Here is a 25454-nt window from a genome sequence, read left to right as displayed (position 1 = left end):
CTTTGCAACCCCATGGACTGTAGCCCGCCAGGCTCCTCTGTCTATGGAATTATCCAGGCAAGAATACTGGAGTGGGTTGCCATGCCCTCCTCCAGGGATTCCTCCTGATTCGGGGATTGAACCCGCGTTGCAGGCAGATTGAAGATTGAAGCCCAACAATGAAGGTTCTTGGGCTTCTGCCTGTGACCTATTGAATCAGAATCGTTGCTCAAAGAAATCTGTGTTTTTAAGGAGTTTCCCAAAGCTTCTGATTTACATTATAGTCACAGTACCTCTGCTTTAGGTTCTGATAAGATTTGGCAGTACGGACCTAGCACCCAACCTAATAGTCACAAGTGGTATGTGGACCACTTTCAAGTGGGAAACGGGCAGTTTATGTGGGATATAAGTGTTGATTTACCTCAGGGCAGAAACCAGTGTGAGTGAGTAATGCTCCAGGGCACACCCTCCCACTCACCTGCGCGATAGAATAATTCACTGAATTTTGTTCAGAGTCCAAATGAAAAGGACACTGCCCGATTGTCAGTGTTCTTGGGTGAGTCATTATTGCTTACTAATTCTTCTTCCTCCTCAAACCTGCTTCCTTCCACTTTCCACAGTGTATGGGATCCTTTTAATGGGAACTTTTAATCTATTTATAACCACACTTTCTCTTTCCCCACCCACCTGAATGTGCCTCTGTGTGTTTCTGAACTTTGGAAAGCTTTCATAAGGTTCTTCGTGATATAATAATCTTTATTTCTCACATTGAGTCCCACCTTTATATTTACTTATTTTTTAATGTAAAAATTCAAAAATGTAAAAAAAATTATGTAAAAGTTGATGTGTTATTTACCTACAAAAATGCACGTATACAGCATCATGAATTTTTATGAAGTGAGAGTACATGTATAACCAGAATCCAAATCAAGAAAACACAAGGGAGCCTTGGAATACCTGCACCTTCCCCAGGCTCTCTTGCAGTCATTGGTCCCCACAAGGGTAAAACAACTACTCTAACTTCTAGGAGGAGAGATTCTGTCCGTTTTTAACTTCCAAATTTTGTCCAAGTGGAATCCTGCCTAGTCTCTGGCTTCTGCTCCTCGTTTCGTTGGGAGACGCCCCCATGTGGTCACTTGAGGTTACAGCGACTTCCCTCTCGCTGCCGTATACCATTCCATTTTCCGGATATACCATCAGTTATTTATCCATCCTATCTTAGTGGGTATTTGAGTTTCCAGTTTGGGGCTAATAGTGCAAATAGTGGGAAGCATAGCTTTTATACAGAGTTAGGGTTTTAAGACAGAGTGTTAGATATTCAAGTTCAAAAGACTTGAATTCTGCTTGTGGCAAGTCATAGAAAAAAGGAACATTCCATAGATTCTTCTGTTCACCCTGAAAACGGCTCCCAGGATTGAAAGTCATGAAAGAAGAAAGAAAAAGTAAAGAAGTTTAGAGAGAATGATTTACAGTTCCACCTGCCTCCACTATTTGCTTCTCCATGGCAACTCTGTGCCCATCCTGCCCATTTAGCCTGAATCAATAGCATTTCAAAGCACCTGCTGGGCATCCAGATTGACCCATTTAGGGGCTCCCATTGTTATCTGGTCAACAGACCGAGGGAGTGGTGGGTCAGCGGCCAGTCCAGTTAAAACCCTAAAAGTGCTATTCAGTGTTCTGATCTTTTCTCCTTGGGTCAGAAAAAATCTGCTTCCTTAGGATCAGGGAAGGCCTGAACCAGAGGGACCTAAGGGTACATTAGTTCAACTCCTCACTTTACAGATGAGAGACTGAGTTCCAAAGTCTCTTTTCCAAAGCACCTGCAGTGCGTGAGGCCACACACGGAGTTAGGAAGTGAACTGGATGGTGATTTGGAACATTTTCAGTTTCAGGGCTTTTATTTGTCTGGGTTTTGTTTTACTCGGCCACGTGGTGGATTTACATCATGCGTAATAGTTTGTAATATGTTGCTGGTTGCTTTACTTTTCTGAATTCCTGCGTTTGGGGCAGTTTCTCTCTGGTTAAAATGTTACTATCCTCCTCTATGCTTTGTCATTTTGGTTTTGTTGTATCTTCTGTTTTACCCTCCAGCATACAATTAGTGTTAATATAGCGTGGATAGTGGAGGTGTAATCCGTGTGCTGGGATCCCTTAGGAACAGGAGTTTTCAGTATTCAAACAATTAAAGAATGAATATTCCTTAAAGATATGTGATTATGAATATGTAAATATCCTCACAACATACTAAATGAAAATTATAGGGACTTCCCTGCTGGGCCAGTGGCTAAGACTCCATGTTCCCATTGCTGCTGCTGCTGCTGCTAAGTCGCTTCAGTCGTGCAATCCCTGGCTGGGGAACTAAGATCCAACGTGCTGCGAGATGTGGCCAAAAGTAAATCAATAAAATAAACGTAGATTACAGAACTGCCTCATATGCTCTGCTTTTGTAATATGTATTTCCCTGCATTGTTGTCGTTCAGTCACTCAGTCGTTTCCAACTCTTTGTGACCCCATGGACTGCAGCACACCAGGCTTCCCTGTCCTTCACTATCTCCCAGAGCTTGCTCAATCTCATGTCCATTGAGTCGGTGATGCCATCCAACCATCTCATCCTCTGTTGCCCCTTTTCTCCTCTTGCCCTCAATCTTCCCTAGCATCAGGGTTTCTCCCAATTTCAATGCATACATGAATAGGAAAGTTCTGGAAAGGTATAAATGTTAATATTTTTAATCAGGTTGATGGAATTATGGCTATTTTAATTTTCTTCTTTTAGAATTTCTCTAAATTTTTACAATCAAGGAAAAACTGATAAAGGTAACAAAAATAAAATAACACTTTTCAAATGACACTCTCCACATCAGAGCCTGGCACCAACCGACAGTGGCTCTGGGGTACAATTTCAATGGCTGCGTTGGAAAAACAAACCAGCCAACACTCACAGAAACTATGAAGTGGGGACTGTATGCCATTTAACTGCAAGGAGTCTGGGAAGCGTAGTCTTGGGCTGAGCAGCTATTTCTCAACCAGAAATCAATTATTATGAAAGGTGAGAATGGATTTCAAAGGGAAAATGGCCTTGTAGGACTTTGGCTTTAACTGTGGATGAGAGAAAAAGCCATTTGAGAATTTGTTGCAGGCATCGTATTTCACCACTAAATACTTCAGCAAGCATCTCATAAAATAAGGGCACTCTATATAACCACAGAATCATTATCAGAACATTAGCAATAATATCCAAATATCATTTAGCAAGTAGTCCACATTCAAATTTCTCCAAATCGTTATGTAAATAATTTGTGTGTGTGGGCTCAGTTGTGTCTGACTCTTTGTGACCCCATGGACTGTAGCCTGCCAGGCTCCTCTGTCCATGGGATTTTTCAGGCAAGAGCTGGAGTGGGTTGCCTTTTCCTTCTCCAGGGGATCTTCACAACCCAGGGATCAAACCCAGGCCTCCTGCACCTCTTGCACTGGCAGGCAGATTCTTTACCACTGTGCGGCCTGGGAAGCTACAAAAGGAATCTCAGCAGAGGATAGTTTAGGATACCATATTTATTGACGAAAACATGTAAACAAATGCAGTTGGGGATCCAGGTGGAGTCTCCTTTCTGCAGCCACTACCTTCACATGAAGCCTTTTTTTTCCACTTTGGAATGCTGCGCAGGCGGGTGCAGTCTTCCAGCGGGACAGTAGGGGGCCCACATGCCCTTCTGCTATTTGTCAACTTGGGTGATTTCCCCACGTGGGAGTGGATGCCCAGGAGTCAGGGCTGTGTCGCATGTGAATGAGAGACTTCAGGGCACACTCAGGACCCCACAAGATCACCAGTTTCCTTATGGGAAGTTATAAAGACTTTACAGCAAAATTAGTTTTTATTCCATTTAGGGAAACAGCACAAACTATGTATCACTTTTTCTGGGTGATTTTCATAACTGTACTGTGAAATCAAATAAGCAGAAAGCTATGATTTATTGAGCTAAATATTTAAAGGCAATAACCATAATAATTTCAAAGTTGGATTTACAAGTCAAATTGCCAATAGTTAGCCATCATTCTGGAGAAGGCAATGGCACCCCACTCTAGTACTCTTGCCTGGAAAATCCCAAGGACAGAGGAGCCTGGTGGGATGCGGTCCATGGGGTTGCTGAGAGTCAGACATGACTGAGTGACTTCACTTTCCCTTTTCACTTTCATGCATTGGAGAAGGAAATGGCAACCCACTCCAGTGTTCTTGCCTGGAGAATCCCAGGGACTGGGGAGCCTGGTGTGCTGCCATCTATGGGGTCGCACAGAGTCAGATGTGACTGAAGTGACTTAGCAGCAGCAGCCATCATTCAACCATTACATACAAATTTTTAAAATATCAAAGTAGGGAGGGGTGGAGTAGGAAGAACCTGAGCGGACTTCCTCCCAGGAGCAACCAAAATTACAACTATTTTACTGAGAAACTATCTAAATTGCTTCAGTCATGTCCAACTCTTTGTGACCCCAAGGACTGTAGCCTGCCAGACTCCTCTGTCCATAGGATTCTCCTGGCAAGAATACTGGAGTGGGTTGCCATGCCCTCCTCCAGGGGATCTTTCCAACCGCAGGGATCAAACCCACGTCTCTTTCTTTACCACCAGCGCCGCCTGGGAGCCCCCCTGAAGACCAACAGAAAAGATTTTTCCACAACTAAAGATAAAATGCAGGCAGCACAGCATGAGTAGGAGAGGTAGAGATGTAGTGTAGTAAAGACTCACACCTCCAGGTAGGCGACCAAGAAACAAGATGAAAATTGAAATTGCAAACGTTCTCTCCGAGGAGTAAAGAGTCCAAGCCCCACATTGGGCTCTGTCACTTGGAAGTCCTGCACCGAAAAGATGAGCCCCTAGGACATCTGGCTTTGAACACCAGCAGGACTTACGTAAAGGAGAACCGGAGGAGGGTAGTAAGCAGAAGCTTTGCTCGTAAAGGTCATGTGCCAACTCATACCCTCCAAGTCCCAGTGTAAAGGGAGTAATTCAAAAGAAGCCTGGGTTCGATATCCTGACTGATCTCAGAGAGCCTCCTGGAGAGGCAGGAAGTAACAGGACTTACCCTAAGAACACAGATGCTGGTAGCATCAATTTGGGGGAGCTTATTCCACCACAAGGACACGGGTGCTGACCAGCACTGTTTTGGGGTCTTTCCTCGACCCTATCAGAGCCAGGAGTTTACCTGCCCACTAGAGGGCTAGTATCAGTCTCACGACTCCCTGGGCCACACGGTCAGCCATCCTGGGGCCCAGCCCCACCTACCAGAGAGCCAGAAGCCCCCTCATGAGGCAGGACTACATATGCAACTGGCTGAGGGCCAGTCCCGCTACCAGCATCCCCACTGCAGCCAGGCCCACCGAACAGAAGGGCCCACACAGCCCATAGGGGGCGCTCTTGGAGCATTTAACTCTGGTGATCAGAGCGAAGTGAGTTGCTAGGCCCAAGAGGATGTCTCTATAAGATCACTTCCCCAAGTGGTTACATCTCCAAGAGAGGTAACCAACTTACCTAATACATAAAAATAAACACAGAGACCTGGCAAAATGAGGAGATAGAGGCATATGGTCCAAAGAAGGACCAAGACAAAATCCCAGAAGAAGATCTAAGTGAAGTGGAAATAAGGAATCTAACTGATAAAGAACTCAGGGTAATGGCCAGAATCTAACTGACAAAGAGCTCAGGGTAATGGTCATAAAGATGCTCAATGAGTTCAAGAGAAGAATGGATGGAGCACAGTGAGAATTTTAACCATGAGTTAGAAAATATTAATAACAAGAAGAACCAAAAAGGGCTGAAGAATACAATAGCTGAAATAAAAAATACACTAGAAAGAATCAATAGTAGATCAGATGGTACAGAGAAATGGATCATAAAAAAGAGTAGTGGAAACCACTGAAGCTGAGCAGAAAAAAGACAAAAAGATTAAAATAAAATGAGGATAGTTTAAGATAGCATCAAGCATACTAACATTCACATTATAGGTGTTGCAGAAGGAGAATAGAGAATTTCTCCATTCCAAATAAAGGAATGGAGAAATTACTTGTAGGTACAATAGCTGAAAATTTCCCTAATCTGAGGAAGGAAACAGACATCAGGAATCACAGACAGTCCCAAACCAGAAAAATCCAAAGAGACATACATAAAGACACATTATAATTAAAATGGTGAAAATTAAAGATAAAGAGAGAATATTAAAAGCAACAAGAGAAAAGCAATAAGTTACATACAATGGAGCTCCCATAAAGCTATCAGTTGGCTTTTTAGTGAATGGTATCATATACTCAGAGCGATGAAAAGAAAAAACCTACAACCAAGAATATTCTACCTGGCAAAGCTGGCCTTCAGACTGGAAGGAGAAAGAAAGAAGTTTCAGTTCAGTTCAGTTGCTCAGTCGTGTCCAATGCTTTGCGACTCCGTGAATCACAGCACACCAGACCTCCCTGTCCATCACCAACTCACGGAGTTTACCCAAACTCATGTCCATACTGAGTCGGTGATACCATCCAGCCATCTCATCCTCTGTCATCCCCTTCTCCTCCTGCCCCCAATCCTTCCCAGCATCAGGATCTTTTCCAATGAGTCAACTCTTCACATGAGGTGGCCAAAGTATTGGAGTTTCAGCCTCAGCATCAGTCCTTCCAATGAACACCCAGGACTAGTCTCCTTTAGGATGGACTGGTTGGATCTCCTTGCAGTCCAAGGGACTCTCAAGAGTCTTCTCCAACACCACAGTTCAAAAGCATCAATTCTTCGGTGCTCAGCCTTCTTCACAGTCCAACTCTCACATCCATACGTGACCACAGGAAAAACCATAGCCTTGACTAGACGGACCTTTGTTGGCAAAGTAATATCTCTGCTTTTGAATATGCTATCTAGGTTGGTCATAACTTTCCTTCCAAGGAGTAAGCGTTTTTTAATTTCATGGCTGCAGTCACCATCTGTAGTGATTTTGGAGCCCAAAAAATAAAGTCTGCCACTGTTTCCACTGTTTCCCCATCTATTTCCCATGAAGTGATGGGACCAGATGCCATGATCTTCGTTTTCTGAATGTTGAGCTTTAAGCCAACTTTTTCACTCTCCTCTTTCACTTTCATCATGAGGCTTTATACAGATAAGCAAAAGCTAAAAAAGAGTGCAGCACCACTGAAACATCTTTACAAGAGATGTTAAAGGCAGTTTTCCAAGTGGAAAAGAAAGGACCCAAGCTAAAAATATAAAAATTATGAAAGGAAAAGTCTCATTAGGAAAGGCAAACACACAGTAAAGGTCGCAAGCTCTTGATTGACTGCTTATAAAGCGAGTAGGAAGATTAACATACAAAAGCAATAAAATCGTCTATATCCATAGTAAGGAGCTAGGGGATACATAAAACAAACAGGGGTGAAATATCATGTAAAAATATTAAATATTGAGGGGGAAATAAAAATGCAGGCCTGAAATGTCATCTAAAAAAAGACCATCAACTGAAAATAATCAAAATGCAGGCCTGGTCTGCAGCCCAATCCATCCATGGGATTTTCTAGGCAAGAGTACTGGAGTGGGGTGCCATTGCCTTCTCTGATGTATATACATAGATTGCTTTAAACAAGCAAACACGTGAAAGTGAAGTCGCTCAGTCGTGTCCAGCGCTTTGCGACCCCATGGATTGTAGCCCACCAGGCTCCTCCTTCCATGGGATTCTCCAGGCAAGAATACTGGAATGGGTTGCGACTTCCTTCTCCAGGGGATCTTCCTGACCCAGGGATCGAACCTGGGTCTCCCTCATTGCTTGCAGATGCTTTACCGTCTGAGCCACCAGGGAAGACCAGAAGGCTAACAATATGCTGCTAAACAACCAATGGGTCACTGAGGAAGTCAGAGGAGAAATTTAAAAATACCTGGAGACAAGTGAAAATGGAAACACAATGATCCAAAACAGATGGGACACAGAAAAAGCAGTTTTAAGAGGGAAGTTTCTAGCACTTCACGAAAGTGAGTCTACTTCATGAAAGAACAAAAATCTCAAATAAACAATCTAATCTTACAACTAAAGGAACCAGAAAAACAACAACAACAACAAAAGGTTAGGAGAAGAAAAGAAATAATAAAGATCAGAGCAGAAATAAGTGAAATAGAAACTATAAAAATAAAAATTCAACTAAGAGTAGGTACTTTGAAAAAATAAACAAAATTGATAAACCTTTAGCCAGGCTCATCAAGAATAAAAAAGAGAGGATCCAAAGTAACAACATAAGAAATGCAAGAAAAGTTACAACTGATACCACAGAAATACAAAGGATCACAAGTGATCACTATGAACAGTTGTATAGTGATACAATAGACAACTTACTAGGAATGAATAAATTCCTAGAAACATAAACTTCCAAGTCTGAATCGGAAAGAAATAGAACATATGAAATAAAAAATTACCAGTAATGAAATTATATTAATAACAGAAAAATTTCCCAACAAAAATCCAGGATGAGATGGCTTCAAGATAAATTCTACCAAATGTTTAGAGAGGAGTTAACACCTATCCTTTTCAAACTATTTTAAAAAGTGCAGAGGAAGGAACACTTCTAAATTAATGCTAGGGACCTCCCTGGTGGTTCAGTGGCTAAGACTCCATGTTCCCAATACAGGGGGCCTGGGTTCAATCCTTGGTCAGGGAACTAGATCCCACATGCTGCAAATAAATAAATAAATATAAATATTTTAAAAATTAATTAAAAAACCTCATTCTATGACGCTGGCATCACCCTGGTACCAAAATCAAAGATAGCACGTAAACACACAAAATTATAGGCCAATATCACTGATAAACACAGACACAAAAACCTTCAACAGAACATTAGCAAACCAAATTCAAAAATACATTAAGAGAATCATATGCCAACATCAAGTGGAATTTATACCAGGGATGCAAGAATGGTTCAATATCTGTAAATAAATCAATGTGACACATCATATTAACAAACTGAAGAATAAAAGTCATTTGATCATTTCACCTACACCTACTTCTTGATTCTTAATTTTAGAAAGTTTCTATCGATTTCTAACAATGAGAGATTAGAATTTTATTTACTTAGACTAAATTTAACTTTCTTCTCCCTTGCCTCATAATCTTGATAGCTATATTACAGTTTTGAATTATTTAACTGATTATTTTCATAATTGTAAATATTTATACTTCAACTTCTATTTCTTCTTCATTTTAGACACAAACTACAGACTCTCTACAATCTAGCTTGGGAATATCAGCACCTCCATTCTTTCTTTCATCTGCTCTCCATCCTTCCACTCTCAACCTCTTCCAGATTACCTTCATCTTAACATGATCAAAGCTGAAAACATTTTCATCGTTCTATAATCACCAAATTCTCCCTGTTGGGTAGCCTCTAAAAACTGAGAATCAGTAAACTGATTATTTTATTGAGGTGTTGAAGTGTTAGTCACAGTCGTGTCTGACTCTTTGCAATCCCAGGCTCCTCTGTCCATGGAATTCTCCAGGCAAGAATGCTGGAGTGGGTAGCCATTCCCTTCTCCAAGGGATCTTCCTGACCCAGGCATAGCACCCAGGTCTCCTGCATTGTAGGCAGATTCTTTACCATCTGAGGCAACAGGAAAGTCCTGGTGCTCTTTATTTTTAGCAAAAGAGGAAATCCAGGAAGCCAGGGCTCATTATTTTATTAAAACTTTGTAAATACTGTTCACTGAAAAGCTCAGGGTTTTTTTTTGCTTTGAGCCATGATTTTGCTTCCTTCTCCCTCCATGGAATGTCATATTCCCTAAGCCGCTATGAGAGAATGTACCTAGCATAAAGATTCTTTTGTCATACTCCATTAACTGCTCAAGATCATGCTATAATTCAGTTTGCTTCGTATTAGGATTGTTAATTCCTTACAGATTTTTTTCTTGGGGTTTCTAACTACATCTCTAAGTGAAAGAAAAAACATGACTTTGCCACCAGCTTTTCCTGCCCTCCTCCCTACAGCTTCTGACTTTATATGTTGCCTGGAATCCAGTCTTTTCTTCTTGATGATACGCTTCTTGCAGCCCAAGGACTTTAACAATTTATGCAATGCTCATCCTGGTTTAGTTCCTCCACTGCTTGAACTGCCTTTCTGCTTTCCCCTTGGGTTTCTCCCCTTTTTACTGGAGTACATCCTTAAGTAACTTCTTAAGAAAGGGTATGTAGCTGGAACTCTGGTCAATGTTATGTGCCAGCCTGGATGGCTGGGGGACTTGGGGGAGAATGGATACGTGTAATATGTATTGGAGTCCCTTCAATGTTCACTTGAAACGATCACAACATTATAAATCAGCTACACCCCAATACAAAATGTTTTTGGTGTTTAAAAAAAAAAAGGAGGCGTTAAGGCTGGGAAAAAAAAAAAAAAAGGATATGTAGCAAGTAAACTTTATCTGACTTCTGAAAATGTCTTTATTTGCCTTAATTTTGGCATATGTTTTGGATTAATAGAATTCTAAATCCTAAATAGTTTTCCGACAGCATTTTGCAAATCTGTTCTCAGCCTTTTTCTCAGTTTGCCCTTTCTAACATGCGGACTCCAGTTCAATCCCCTCTGGGCATCTGTCAGGCAGAAAAGATCCACCCTCCATGTCCCCCCTCCACCCCCCCCCCCGCACATAACCCTGTGCACTTCAATCTCTGTTTCCATGTTCATGTCCTCTTCCCAGCTCCCAGAAATTTGTGAAAATGTCTCAACTGCTGATGCCCAATAGATCTCTCATTATCCTTGCAATTATGGGCTTATACTCTTAAGTTCTTTATCACTTAAATAGGATCTTAGGAAAGAAGGATAACCAACATATATGCTCGGTCACCTTCTTGAATCAGAATTGCATATAAATTTCATTTTTTCTTGCCCTTTTCATTAAAAAAATAAATATGAGAGCTGTATTTAACTCTCTTTTGCTAAATGCACAGACTTTAATGACACCATGTTTATACAGTAAAATTTTGCAAAATTGTTTTTTGCAATTCTGGATATTTCAGAATTGCTGAAGCATTAATTGATGATTAAGGGTGAAAAAGAGTATAGAAGGAGGGAGTGCCTCCCACAAGTCAGAGGATACAGCCTTGTTTATTTCTCAGAACAAGTACGCATTAATCCGCAAGCTTCCTGGAACAGTACCCTTTATAGAAAAACCATTGTTCCCAATTCTGATAAGTTCATAATTTCCAAGAGGAAAAGAGATACAAGCGTTTATATTTACCACCAACTAAAGTGCAAAGCAACTGAGGAATAAAGCCAATTAGCAGTCTTTATAAATCATAGTACCCCTTTATTTTCAATTCTGATGATTTGTTTATTTGAACAAGGGCATGCATGCTTAGTTGCTCAGTTGTGCCCAACTCTAGCCCGCCAGGCTCCTCTGTCCATGGGACTTTTTTCAGGCAAGAACGCTGGAGTGGGTATTTTCCCATTCTGTTTCCTCCTTCATGGGATTTTCCTGACCCAGGGATCAAACCCTCGTCTCCTGCCTTGCAGGCAGATTCTTTACTGCTGAGCTATTGGGGAAGGCTGTTTTCACAAAAATCTGTCTTAATAAGGTAATCATGACTGTAAAAGAATGGCCGTATTTAGTCTCTACAGAGACTATGTTTTTTGTAAGGACCGAAGATCAAATTTTCGTATTATTTAGGCATGGAATCTTATTTGAGATCAACGATATTTGACTATCTTATAACAGCTACAAATAATAGTATAAAAGCTACATATAAAAGGAACATAGTAATAGTACTCTGATCTCTTTAATATTAAGCAGGGTCCACAGATGAATTAGTTTTCTGTACGAATATCTGAATGTCATGTTTTCATATTGATAATACTCTTTTTAAGATAATATAATGTATGCATATTGTAGATGGTGAGAATGACTGCAATATAATTGAGTTCTGCCCAGAGGCTGCTGGACCCACATTTCCCTCTTTTGATTTGAGGCTGTAAATTGTTTTTGGAGTAAATGAGAGAAGAATTGAGGGTTTGATTCCTGGGTCGGGAAAGATCCCCTGGAGAAGGAGATGGCAACCCACTCCAGTGTTCTTACCTGGAGAATCTCGGACAGAGGAGCCTGGTGGGCTACAGTACATGTGGTCCTAGAGAGTCGGACACAGCTGAGCACACACACACATGCACACACAGAGAACAGTCTATGGAACTTAATGTGTAGATCCAACCAGTCCATCCTAGAGGAAATCAGTCCTGAATACTCATTGGAAGGACTCATGCTGAAGCTGAAACACCAATACTTTGGCCACATGATGCGAAGAACTGACTCATTGGAAAAGATCCTGATGCTGGGAAAGATTGAAGGTGGGAGGAGAAGGGGATGACAGAGGATGAGATGGTTGGATGGCATCACCGACTCAATGCACATGAGTTTGAGTAAACTCCGGGAGTTGGTGATGGACAGGGAAGCCTGGTGTGCTGTAGTCCATGGGGTCGCAAAGAGCTGAACACGACTGAGCGACTGAACTGAACTGAATGTGTGGATGATGAGATTATGTCAGTGATGCCAGGGCAGGCTGCATGAATGAAGGTTCCAACATGGTTCCAACAGAGGGAAAGAGTTAGAGAACAGACTCACTACATGGCCAATGTGGTACAGATGGGCTGAGCTCAAACAAGAAAAGGAAATGACAACCACTCCAGTATTCTTGCCTGGAGAAGTCCAAGGACAGAGGAGCCCTGCAGGCTACAGCCTGGGGGTGGGGGACGGACTGAGCAACTAATACCCGACTTGACTTTAAAACTACACTTTCAACATAAAAACCAGTAAGACAAAACTTTGAGCAAGTAGAATAACGCTGGGCTTACATGTTTTCATGTTTTCAGATAATGATGAGTGACTTGAGTTTTGAGACCCCATTAATTAGATGACTGCCTTCTGCCTATAGAACCAGAGGACCACGTATGTACAGGCTGCGCATGTGTGTACATGCTGAATTAAAGTGCTGTCTAGCTGCCTGAGGACCTCTGTACAGGCCCATGATTGAGGCCATGAGATGACTGGGGGCAGAATGACCTAGAAGTCTGCTGCATCTCACTCCAGGTCAGAGGCAAAGGGTTTAGGGTCGGATCAAGAACCACCCACCTGAGGATGTGACTTATTTCATCCTTCTTCCTGCTTCCACTGAGACTTAGTAAAAGCACCTAGAAGGAATGGATGGATGAAAGGAAGGGAGAGAGGGAGACAGTAAGAGAGCAACCTCTGTGAGACGAGACTAAGCTCCTGACAGTGGAGATCTGGGTCTGGTGGTTTCATTTTATATAACACTTCACACACTTTTTCACTTAGTAAACCCTCAAGGTGTCTGTTCCCCTGGGAAACAAATGACAAAGCCTCAAAGAACCCAAGATCAGATCTTCTCTGTGACACCCCCGAAGAGCTCTGCATCCCACTCTTGTTGGGATGTAGCTTTTGTTGGATTAGCCTTTGTTGAAACAGATCGCCTGGGCTCTTAGCCACTCTCCACCTGATTTGTGACAGGATAAGGACAACATTTCAAATTGCACATCTGATGGTCTCAGGCCAAGGGGAGAGAGAGCTAACACAGAAAGCTCCGCCAAGATTCATTTTTAAAGCAACAAGCTTCTATCCCATGAGCTGCCATTTATTCGAAAGGTCATCTGTTCAAGTCCTTGGCCACTTGGCTTCCTCTAAACCATTTTGCAGATAACCTAACTTGGGAAAGAATCTCATGCCTGGGGTCAGTTTCTTTTAGGGAACATTTACTCAGAATTTGAATGAGCTGGCTTCCCTGGAGGGCCAGTGGTTTGACCTTGGCCTCTGGTCTGGCAGGGACTCGTGGGTACATAGAGTCCTGGGTATCTGTCTGTCTCCCTACATATCTTGCTGTTGAAAGCTACCAGCATGTAAGTACCTTGCACCCCTCCCGACCTCCACCTGCAGTTGAAATGATTAGAGACAAAATTCTTGGCAAAAGATTCCCAGCTATGGAATTTGCAGTTGTTGGCATGTGGCCAGAGCCTGGGTCTGTCGGTTTTGTGGATCTAGGGTGAGGCAGAGGTTGAGATTCACCTGCTTGGTTTTTTCCCCTCATACAAAGGACCTTTCTAGAGTTGGTCTGGAACCACACTCAATACGTATGGAGGGCTGATTCTTAATTGAGGACAGCCATGGTGCAAATGAGCTTTAAACATTGCCACTCACTCCACACACAGGTCCCAGAGGTATTACAACCTGGGCACCGAAGCCCATTTTCAGTTTTCCAGGTTTTCACACCGAGCCCAGAGCTGATTATTAATTACTCGTCTTCCTTGACTTGTATCTGACAGGGCTTTTACCTTCTTCCACTAATACAGAGGAGTCTTTCCCCCAGACAATGCGAATAATTTCTTCATCACTCAGCACAGTTTTCCCCTTTCTTGACAAGGCAGTGTTCACATTTCTAATGAAGCAGCTTGCTTTTCCATTTTACCTGAACCCTCCGTGGGCATAGATCCTAATGTCTTGACAGATGCCAGTCCCAATTAATTTATGGTGAGATTGCAAAGGGTAACAAGGGGCTGACTAACAGATAACAGGGCAGGATTCCCTGCTGGGTCAGGGCAGGACTGAGGCTGCGTTGCTGCCTTTGAACTTGCGGATGGGACAAGTGCTGCCTCCATCACCGAGAGGCAGCATTAGGTGCAGAAGGGGTCCTCATTGTTGCCGAGATTTCACAGCTAAGCCTCCCAGACAACTGCACTTCCTTTCCCCAACGCAACTTCCTAAAGATGAAAAGTCACCAACAGAAGTCAGAGAGGATGCATATATTATGTCCAACTTCACTGTATTTAAATTAATGTGACTTGGTGGCCCCATCCTACTTGGAGCAAGGAATCTGTCTTTCCTCTCCAGATCCCTCTCTTGGATAGAACCAGGAATCCCAGGGGGCCCCTTGGGATGCAGTGGGCACCCCTGGGATTCCTGGACCTACTCAGGAGAGGAATCTGGGGATTCCTCTGTCATGATCAGTGCAAAGGGCCCCATCCCCCACGGCTCTCCTTGCTCCCACTGTATGTACCCAGGGACAGGGTAAGAGAACCTTCAAGCATCAGCTGCCCACCCCACCATGCCCAGAAGCCCCTCCGCTTTCCAATCCTCTAAGCAGGCTCACACCCACTCCAGTGTTCTTGCCTGGAGAATCCCAGAGACAGGGGAGTGTGGTGGGCCCCGGTCTACAGGGTTGCACAGAGTCGGACGACTGAAGCGACTTAGCAGCACCAGCAGCAGCAGCAGGCTCACAGTCCTCTCCCTTGAATAACAACCCAGTGATGGTTAATTCCTTGCTAAAAACACTCTAAAGAAAAAGAGTAACAAGGGCTCTTCTACAAAATGTATTATAGACATAGACCAGAGTTTTTAGAAAATCTTGAGGGAGGCATGCGCCTCAAATGTTGGCTGAAGTTATTTTTACTATAATGGTATGTTTTCCAAAGAAAGTATAAATATCTTGTGTTTCTCCAAGTATAAAAAGCACAAATTCAACACAAACAAAACTAAAATGAACAGCCAAATTCAATTTAACAATACCGAAAGAACACGTCAGATAGTGAGATTTTAACTGAAATGGAGCTGCCACTTTTAGAAGTGATTAAAATAACTGTTGACATTTTCTGAGCAAGTTCCTGGCCACAGTATGAAGTGACTTCTTTATCTAACTCCACAACAGCTCCAGCGCTCGGTACAGGGTCTGTATGTGCTGTGCTCAGTTGCTTCAGTCGTGTCTGACTCTCTGCAACCCTTTGGACTGTAGCTCACCAGGCTCCTCTTTCCATGGGATTTTTTAGGCAAGAATACTGGAGTGGGTTGCCATTTCCTCCTCCAGGGATCTTCCTGACCCAAAGATTGAACCCGAGTCTCCCTCAGCTCCTGCATTGCAGGCAGATTCTTTCCCGGTTGAGCCATCTGGGTACTACTGTTAATTCCCATATTACTGAGAAAGACAATGGGCCCAGAGAGGTTAGATTATTCTTCAGATGAGGAGATTCATCCGAAAGGGTGCAGAGTCCAAGCTTTGAACCCAAGATATCTGACCCAGGGCCTCTACCTCTTCTCCACTCATGCAGAAGAACAGATACCAATTTGATATCTTTATATTGATTCTGAGAACATTCTCCAAAAAAGTCAAATTCACAGAGAATCAGTCTTGCTCTCCTGTTCCATGTAGGGATGTAGTGATTATTTGTAACGATTACCAACTTGTGTTGGGATGCATGATATGAACAAGGGAGTCTTGTGCTACTCTGACGTCAGAAATTTTTGCCATGGCCTCTGTGAGGAATCATTGATCTCTAAATAAAGGTCAGTAATAGGTTGTCTTACTCGATAATTTGCTGCCCTGGCAAAGATGTTATAAATGATGTCTCTGCTTTCCCAAATAGTCTAAAGACAACTGTAAGACTTATTTACCAAATTAGTGTATTCTAACTGGCATGGCCCTTTCCTTCTACATGAATGGAGGTAATAGAAACCTATGACTCTGCTAAATTTCTTTTATGTAAATAAGGAGTACGAGCGTCTAGGTCTCTAAATGAATTCTGGTGGCTCCCTGTGGAGTCTGCTCCCAGAAGCCCACAGCCCCACACTTGCTTTAGAGTTAACTCTAAAAACATACACGCTACTACATAAAGAGTAGGTAAACAGCAAGCACCTACTGTGGAGCACAGGGAACCCTACTGTTTATCTTGGAATAATCTATAATGGAAAAGAATCTTGGACTTCTCTCGTGGTTCAGTGGTTAGGAGTCAGTGTGATAACTGCTGGGGCCTGGACTCAATCCCTGGTGGGAGATCTAAGCCGTGAAACACAGCCAAAAAAAAAAAAAAAAGAAAGAAAGAAAGAAAGAAATCCGAGAAAGAATATGTATATTTTTAATTGAAGTATTTGCAATGTACATGTATAGATGTATAACTGAATCACTTTGCTATACACTTGAAACTAACACAACATTGCAAATATGTCAATAAAAAAAAAAATCTCAGGAGAGCTAAAGTGAGTTTGGGGATTAATATGACGCAGCCGATGCTGTCAGGGCCCTGCTTGCATTCCTTGAAGCTCACTGATTCATTGTCCTTCTCTGGCTGACTTTCAGCTGTCTACACCTTCACTGAGGATTTTTTTTCTGAAACCATTCACTTTCCTGAATGTGGTCCTGCTCAGAAGTCGAAAGTGATGGGGAATTAACACCCCCAGCCCTGACCCCAGTAGCAGTACCTGGGCTTCCCTGGTGGCTCAGATGGTTAAGAATCTGCCTACAATGCAGGAGACCTGGGTTCAGTCCCTGGGTTGGGAAGATCCCCTGGAGTAGGAAATGGCAACCCACTCCAGTATTCTTGCCTGGAGAATTCCATGGACAGGGGAGCTTGGCAGGCTATAGTCCATTGGGTCGCAAAAAGTGGGACTGAGCAACCAACACTTTCACTTCACTTCCTCCCCTGACTCCAGAGGCAACACTCAACCTGTAACTCTCGGGTGCCGGTGTAGGAAAGGTATGTTTTAATTCATTCTTTGCAGGCTTGAAGTGAATTTGGCAGTGTTCATTAAACACCTCCTGGCTCCTGTCATTGACCACTTTTTCAACATTCAGTTCTGACTGCATCCATTTCAACTCTGTCTGTTCTTTTCTAACTTCCTTTAATAATGTTAAATCATCCAAATTCTTTTCTGTCTCGTCTCAGAGCTGTTTTACTACTGATGAGGTCTGAGCTATACTGTTTTAAATGACTGTCCCAACTGACATAGGCCACCATCAATGACTCAAAGTTGCTTACAGATTTGGCTGGCATTAATTTTCCCAGGGAAGGACCCTGTTGGAACCGTGGTGTTTAATTCATGCGCTATTCTGCCATCAATCGTCCTCACCTTGAGTAATTTCTGGAACTCGGCGAACTCCTCTCAGCTCACACAGCCACTGGGCACCTCCATAAACAGCTAAAGCCCGTTTTTAAAAAAAGGAGCTTATGGAAGAATTAATCAGATTTTTCAAATACTAGATAATATATGGGTTACATACATATACTCATTTTTAAGAATAAGAGGACTGACATAATTATGCAACAAAATCAGTCAGAATAAAGGTTTCTGTTTTGTTATGAGTAAATAATGTTTGCTCCTTGAGAAGGAAGGAGAAATTTCAGAGGAAAATAAATGACCAGCCCTTTTGATACAAGTATAAAGTCTATCAGAGGAAAAAGTACAGCTCTGGTTATGTGTGTTAACAAAATGCTGTACTGAACGTTCTGGTAGCTGTTGAGGACAAATAAAGACACTCTTGGCTTCAGAGTCTGGCTAAAGACATTTTCAAGTTTTGTAGAATTCTAGGGTTCCACAAGATAATTATGCAAGAAGTGTGAACCTGTCAAATGTAGGTATAGACTCATAGAATTTTCTAACATTTTCATCTCCTGCTTGAATAACATACCAAGCACGAAATACTAATCGGTGGCTAGGAAATGCTCCAGAGTGTCTGCTTCAAAATTACTGTAGATTAAAACAAAGAAAAAAACTAGTAGAGGAAGTTCTGAATACCTTTGTACCTTGGGGAGAAAATAAAGAATGTAGTATCAGGGTGTGTTTTTCTGTTTGTATATTTGGTTTTTGTTTTGTTTTAATGTGCACTGTGTTTTTGTTAGAGAGGTAGTACATACTTGGGCTTCCCAGGCGGCGCTAGTGGTAAAGAACCCGCCTGCCAATGCAGGAGGCATAAGAGACATGGTTGGATCCCTGGGTCAGGAAGATCCCCAGGAGGGGGGCATGGCAACCCACTCCAGTATTCTTGCCTGGAGAATCCCGTGGACAGAGGAGCCTGGCGGGCTATAGTGCATGGGGATGCAAAGAGTCGGACATGACTGAAGCGACTTAGCATGCAGCAAGCACATACTCAAAAAGGGTAAATTCATGAAAGGAAAAAAGTAACCCAACTCTCCAAACACAAATTTAAATGTGTTGGTATATTCCCTATCAGCCTTTGCTAATAGATCCCACATGAATTTGTTTTTTCTTCCCATATTTCTGGTTTCATATTGCATGTACATACTGCATCTTGCTTTTTTAAAAATTAAGTATTATAAGCACTTAATACCATTACATACACTTAATATATATCATTTGGAATGGGTATAATAGTTTTGGAAAAGCAGTCCTCCAGGGTTTGGCATTTAGCAGGTTTCCAGTCTTTTAACTAATAAGCAAATACAAATGCTCTTAAAAACTAGAAGTCTATTTTTTTGTTACTTATAATTATTTCTCGGAGAAGGCAATGGCACCCCACTCCAGTACTCTTGCCTGGAAAACGGACATGAACATGGACAGAGGAGCCTGGTAGGCTTCAGTCCATGGTGTCGCAAAGAGTCAGACATGACTGAGCGACTTCACTTTCACTTTTCACTTTCATGCATTGGAGAAGGAAATGGCAACCCACTCCAGTGTTCTTGCCTGGAGAATCCCAGGGACGGAAAGCCTGGTGGGCTGCCGTCTATGGTGTCGCACAGAATCGGACACGACTGAAGTGACTTAGCAGCAGCAGCAGCATAATTATTTCTTGAGGCTAGCTTCCCAAAAGTCATGCAACTGGGTCCAAGGTTGTGTACATCATAAGGATGATGACAATTTGTCTAATTGCTCTCCTAAAGCATGCCCATCAGAATTCTCTTACTCTTGCTGGTATTTATATTTTCCTTCTTTCCATCCTTCCTTTGGTGGCTGTTTACAGCTATCACAGGAAAAAAACCACTGCTAATTAGATAGGTGTCAGTGCTGTGTCCCTGGTGGCTCAGACGATAAAGAATTCGCCTGCAACGCAGGAGACCTGGGTTTGATACCTGGGTCAGGAAGATCCCCTGGAGGAGGGCATGGCAACCCACTCCAGTACTCTTGCCTGGAGAATTCTGTGGACAGAGGAGCCTGGCAGCCTGCAGTCCATGGGGTCATAGAGTCAGACATAACTGAGCAACTAACACTTACACTTTTTCAGAGTTGTCTTCTTTTAAACTGTAGCTATTTGATTATTACTGAGATGCAATATTTTTCCCATAAAATTTATAGTTCCTCTTTCACTATCTAGTATTTTTTTATTTTTTATTTTCCTATCCACTTGTAACAGGGCTTCTATAATGGAGAATTAGAGCTTCCCGGGTGGCACTAGTGTTAAAGAACCCACCTGCTAATGCAGCAGATGTGGGTTCAACTCCTGGGTCAGGAAGATCCCCTGGGGTAGGAAATGGCAACCATTCCAGTTAGTATTCTTGCCTGGAAAATCCCATGGACAGAGGAGCCGGAGGGCTAAATCCACGGGGTCACATGGAGTCAGACACGACTGAGCACGCATACATACACAGTGGAGGATTTACCCCAGGTCAACTTCCTAGATCTTTGTTTTCTCCCAGGCACAGACAGAATCGTGATTCCTGTCAGGATGATCCTGGGGCTGACTCATTTGCCTGAGGATTTCCAAAGCTGCTCATTCCAGCACCATCAAGATGGAAGCTCCTGAGGCTGACTAGGATCCCAGCATGTCTGTGAGGTCACCATTTCCAGCCAGACCCAGAGACAAGCAGCATATACACATCTGGTTTCTGGTAGCCAGGAGCTGCTGCTATCTGCCGGGCACTATCTTTACAAAAGGGAGTCCGGAGTTGCCGCTCTAAACCCCCAGCCTCTTGTGGGATGGTTTTATGTATGAGATTAGAACTTTTAAGCTATCTTTCCCCTTGTCGGCGGGGGGAGGGGGCCCACAAGGGGAGAAATAATTCAGCAAGAAAGATATCACCTAAAACAAATTTTGATTAAGCACTCATGAGACTGCTGCATTAAAAACTGCCCCAGAAAGTGATTACAAGGATATGAGAATTGAATTTTCTGAGTGTCTGGACCTCTGAGCTGGCCCAGTTTTGCCTCAGGGTCATATCTCAGGGCCCTGCTACTCAAAGTATGGTCCAAGGACCCGCGATGTCAATGTGGCCTGGGAACTTGTTAGACTCACAGCCCGTCCCCTCCCAGACCTAGTGCATCAGCCTGGAGTCTACTGATAATCCAAACACATGTTAAATTTGAGAGGCACTGGTAAAGCAGTGGTGTCAATTCTGGCATAACACATTTAGAATCCCACAAGGCGCTTGAGTGCAATATGAATGTCCAGGCCTCGCCCCCAGAGAGCAGGGATTGGCCTTTAGAATTGTTTAGAAGCTCTCTAGCCATGCCCTGTGCATCCAGAGATGAGAACTGACCTAGAGTTTCTAAAAATTCCTTCTAACAAGGCAACATTGATTAAAAAAACAAAAACAAAATATTCTCTCTGAAATGTGAGGTCTTCAAATTCCATGCTTCTTAACTGTTACACTTTATGATTAAACCCCCAAATCAGCTCCTGGAGGAGAGGGAAACACTGAAAAAGACATTTTTTTTTTTTTTAACTTTGTTTTGGCCAGTTTCAAGAGCACTAGGTATCTCAGATAAGAAATGAAATATCACAAACACACAAAACTGGAGAAGGAAACGGCAACCCACTCCAATATTCTTGCCTGGAAAATCCCACGGACAGAGGACGCTGGTGGGCTACACTTCACAGGGTCACACGACTGAACACGCACGCATGAGGGGGTAGAAGGAGATGGGTTGGTAGCAATAAACAGGTAGAACTAAAAAAAAAGCACACACCCACAAAACAACTGAAATCTTGCTGCTAAATGCTTCTTAGTAATGACAATCCCTGCCTCGGTCATGTTCTTACTCCCTGGCATGGGTGACACAGCACACTAAAATGACCCAGTTTTGTGGTAATTAAGGTGGGTGAGGCTTCCCTGGTGGCTCAGGAATAAAGAATCCGCCTGCCAGCGTAGCAGATGTGGGTTTGATCCCTGGCTAGGAGGATCCCACGTGCCTTGGAGCAACTAAACCCGTGCACCACAACTGCTGAGCCTGCGCTCTAGGGCGCGGGAGCCAGAACTACTGAGCCTGCGCTCTAGGGCGCGGGAGCCAGAACTACTGAGCCTGCGCTCTAGGGCGCGGGAGCCAGACCTACTGAGCCCACGTGCTGCAACCGCCGAAGCCCAGGTGCCCTAGGGCCTACACTCTGTAACAAGCCACAGCCACAGGAAGCCCCCATATAGCACTGGAAAGTAGCCCCCACTCGCCACAACTAGAGAAGACCCTGTGTAGCAATGAAGACCTGGCACAGCCAAATAAAGAATTAAAACATTAAAAAAAAAAAAGGGTAAAATAGTCCGGCTGGCCCTGCCACCACCCCATGCCTTCAGGCTACCATAAAAGCAATTTCAAAGCTAACTTTCCAGTGTTCACGAGTCACTTCCCGAAGTGATGACCAGCCCACGGGGTAGAAACCTCCTGTGCTATCTGAATTCATGATGCTGCTGAATATGGCATCTGCTTTTTAATTCTGGCTTCTTCTGTCCAGAAGACCAGTGTGCAGTGCCCAAGAGTGCGTGTCTGTTCTCTTAATAGAGGTGCCACAGTGGGTGGGTCAGGGCGGCTGATGGAAACAAGGCCTCATAAAGCTTTTCATTCACTAGCCACACGGGCCCTGCTGCCTGAAGTCAGTTCCTACTGTTCCAAGACACTGATCTCCCAGCTGAGAGGCTGCCAGATACCCAATGGGGTGGCCTGTAGCTATACACCAACTGTTCACCTCTTTGTGCTTTGTAATAGGACAAGTTTCCATGTCTTCTTGAAGGTAACAAAGTTGGTAACTCTTGCATAACAGCAGTGTTTTCAAATTTTCTTGAGACTTTAATATGCCTAAAAATTATGAGGCCCCTAAAGAGGTTTTTGCTTTTTTTTTTTTCATGTAGGTGATATCCAGTAGTGTACTGGAGTCAGCTGGTACCAGTTCATGAGAATACAACATTCAGGAACTTTTCAAGCCAAATGTTAAAACATTAGAAACTTAAGATTGGCCACAAAGGGAATATTTATACCATGGAAATTGGCAAATGCTATTAATAACTATCAGAATCTTTTTTCTTTTTTGGGAGATTGGGTTTAGTAGCAAACCACAGATTCTATTTACATTTTAGACATTAAAATGGAGAATTTTTGAAAATGCTTCCGTTAAAAATAACAACAAACCCATTGCTCAGCCATAAAAAGGAATGAAATAATGCCATTTGCAGCAACAGGATAGACCTAGAGGTCATACTAAGTCAACTAAAGACAAATACATCACTTTAATGTGAAATCTAAAAAGAATTATACAAATGAACTTATTTATGAACAGAAACAGGCTTACATAGAAAACAAAAATTTATGGTTACCAAAGTGGAAAGAAGTTGTGGGGTGGCAAATTAGGAGTTTGGGATTAACAGATACAAACTATCAAATATAAAACAAATAACAAGGTCTTAATGTATAGCATAGGGAACTATATTCAACATCTTGTAACAATCCACAATGGAAGGAATCTGAAAAATAATATGTATTACATGTATAACTGAATCATTTTGCTGTACACCAGAAACTAACATTATAAATCAACTATACGTCAATAAAAAATAATTTTAAATATAATGACAAATCCATTACATGTTAACATCAATACCATATTTTTTACAAAGGAAAAATTTCCCCCAATGATTTAATGAGGAGTTACCTTGGTTTTTATTTTGGCATATCTCTTTAACAGCTGGATTGATAGAAGAGTCAGATTTTTCATATCTTGCTTCTGCATTCAATCTGGCATGTAATCACACGTCACCTGGCCTCTGGAGAGGAGCAACCCCACGTCCAAGGAGCGGTGGGTACACAGGTGCAGGAGGGCCGAGAGGAGCTACTCCACGTTCAAGGTCAGGAGGGGTGACCTTGTCCGAGGTAAGGAGCAGTGCCTGTGCTTTGCTGGAGCAGCCGTGGAGAGATACCCCAGGGCCAAAGTAAGAGAAACCCAAGTGAGACAGTAGGTGTTGCAAGAGGGCATCAGAGGACAGACACTGAAACCATACTCACAGAAAACTAGCCAATCTGATCACACGGACCACAGCCTTGTCTAACTCAATGAAACTAAGGCCTGTGGGGCTACCCAAGACGGGCAGGTCATGGTGGAGAGGTCTGACAGAATGTGGTCCACTGGAGAAGGGAATGGCAAACCACTTCAGTATTCTTGCCTTGAGAACCCCATGAACAGTATGAAAAGGCAAAATGATAGGATACTGAAAGAGGAACTCCCCAGGTCAGTAGGTGCCCAATATGCTACTGGAGATCAGTGGAGAAATAACTCCAGAAAGAATGAAGGGATGGAGCCAAAGCAAAAACAATACCCAGCTGTGGACGTGACTGGTGGATGTGACTAGAAGCAAGGTCCGATGCTGTAAAGAGCAATATTGCATAGGAACCTGGAATGTCAGGTCCATGAATCAAGGCAAATTGGAAGTGGTCAAACAAGAGATGGCAAGAGTGAATGTCGACATTCTAGGAATCAGCGAACTAAAATGGACTGGAATGGGTGAATTTAACTCAGATGACCATTATATCTACTACTGCGGGCAGGAATCCCTTAGAAGAAATGGAGTAGCCATCATGGTCAACAAAAGAGTCTGAAATGTAGTACTTGATGCAATCTCAAAAACGACAGAATGATCTCTGTTCATTTCCAAGGCAAAGCCTTCATTATCATGGTAATCTAAGTCTATGCCCCAACCAGTAATGCTGAAGAAGATGAAGTTGAATGGTTCTATGAAGACCTACAAAACCTTTTAGAACTAACACCCAAAAAAGATGTCCTTTTCATTATAGGGGACTGGAATGCAAAAGTAGGAAGTCAAGAAACACCTGGAGTAACAGGCAAATTTGGCCTTAGAGTACGGAATGAAGCAGGGCAAAGGCTAATAGAGTTTTGCCAAGAGAACACACTGGTCATAGCAAACACCCTCTTCCAACAACACAAAAGAAGACTCTACACATGGACATCACCTGATGGTCACATGCCGAAATCAGATTGATTATATTCTTTGCAGCCAAAGATGGAGAAGCTCTATACAGTCAGCAAAAACAAGACCGGGAGCTGACTGTGGCTCAGATCATGAACTCCTTATTGCCAAATTCAGACTTAAATTGAAGAAAGTAGGGAAAACCACTAGACCATTCAGGTATGACCTAAATCAAATCCCTCATGATTATACAGTGGACGTGAAAAATGGATTTAAGGGACTAGATTTGATAGAGTACTTGATGGAGGTTCGTGACATTGTACAGGAGACAGGGATCAAGACCATTCCCATGGAAAAGAAATGCAAAAAAGCAAAATGGCTGTCTGAGGAGGCCTTACAAATAGCTGTGAAAAGAAGAGAAGCGAAAAGCAAAGGAGAAAAGGAAAGATATAAGCATCTGAATGCAGAGTTCCAAAGAATAGCAAGGAGAGATAAGAAAGCCTTCCTCAGCAATCAATGCAAAGAAATAGAGGAAAACAACAGAATGGGAAAGACTAGAGATCTCTTCAAGAAA

The 25454-nt window shown here is 42.7% G+C and overlaps 1 pseudogene; it reads right to left on the bottom strand.

Annotated features, from left to right (window-relative positions):
- Positions 1-17933, bottom strand: part of LOC102272062 (protein MIX23-like) — a 47638-nt pseudogene extending 29705 nt beyond the window's left edge.
- Positions 17934-25454: the final 7521 nt, after the last annotated feature.

The sequence above is a fragment of the Bos mutus genome, chromosome 10 (genome assembly GCF_027580195.1).
Source record: "Bos mutus isolate GX-2022 chromosome 10, NWIPB_WYAK_1.1, whole genome shotgun sequence".
In the NCBI taxonomy this organism is placed as follows: Eukaryota; Metazoa; Chordata; class Mammalia; order Artiodactyla; family Bovidae; genus Bos; species Bos mutus.
Note: the sequence above shows the minus strand (reverse complement) of the source record. Positions and strands in the feature narration are given on the sequence as shown.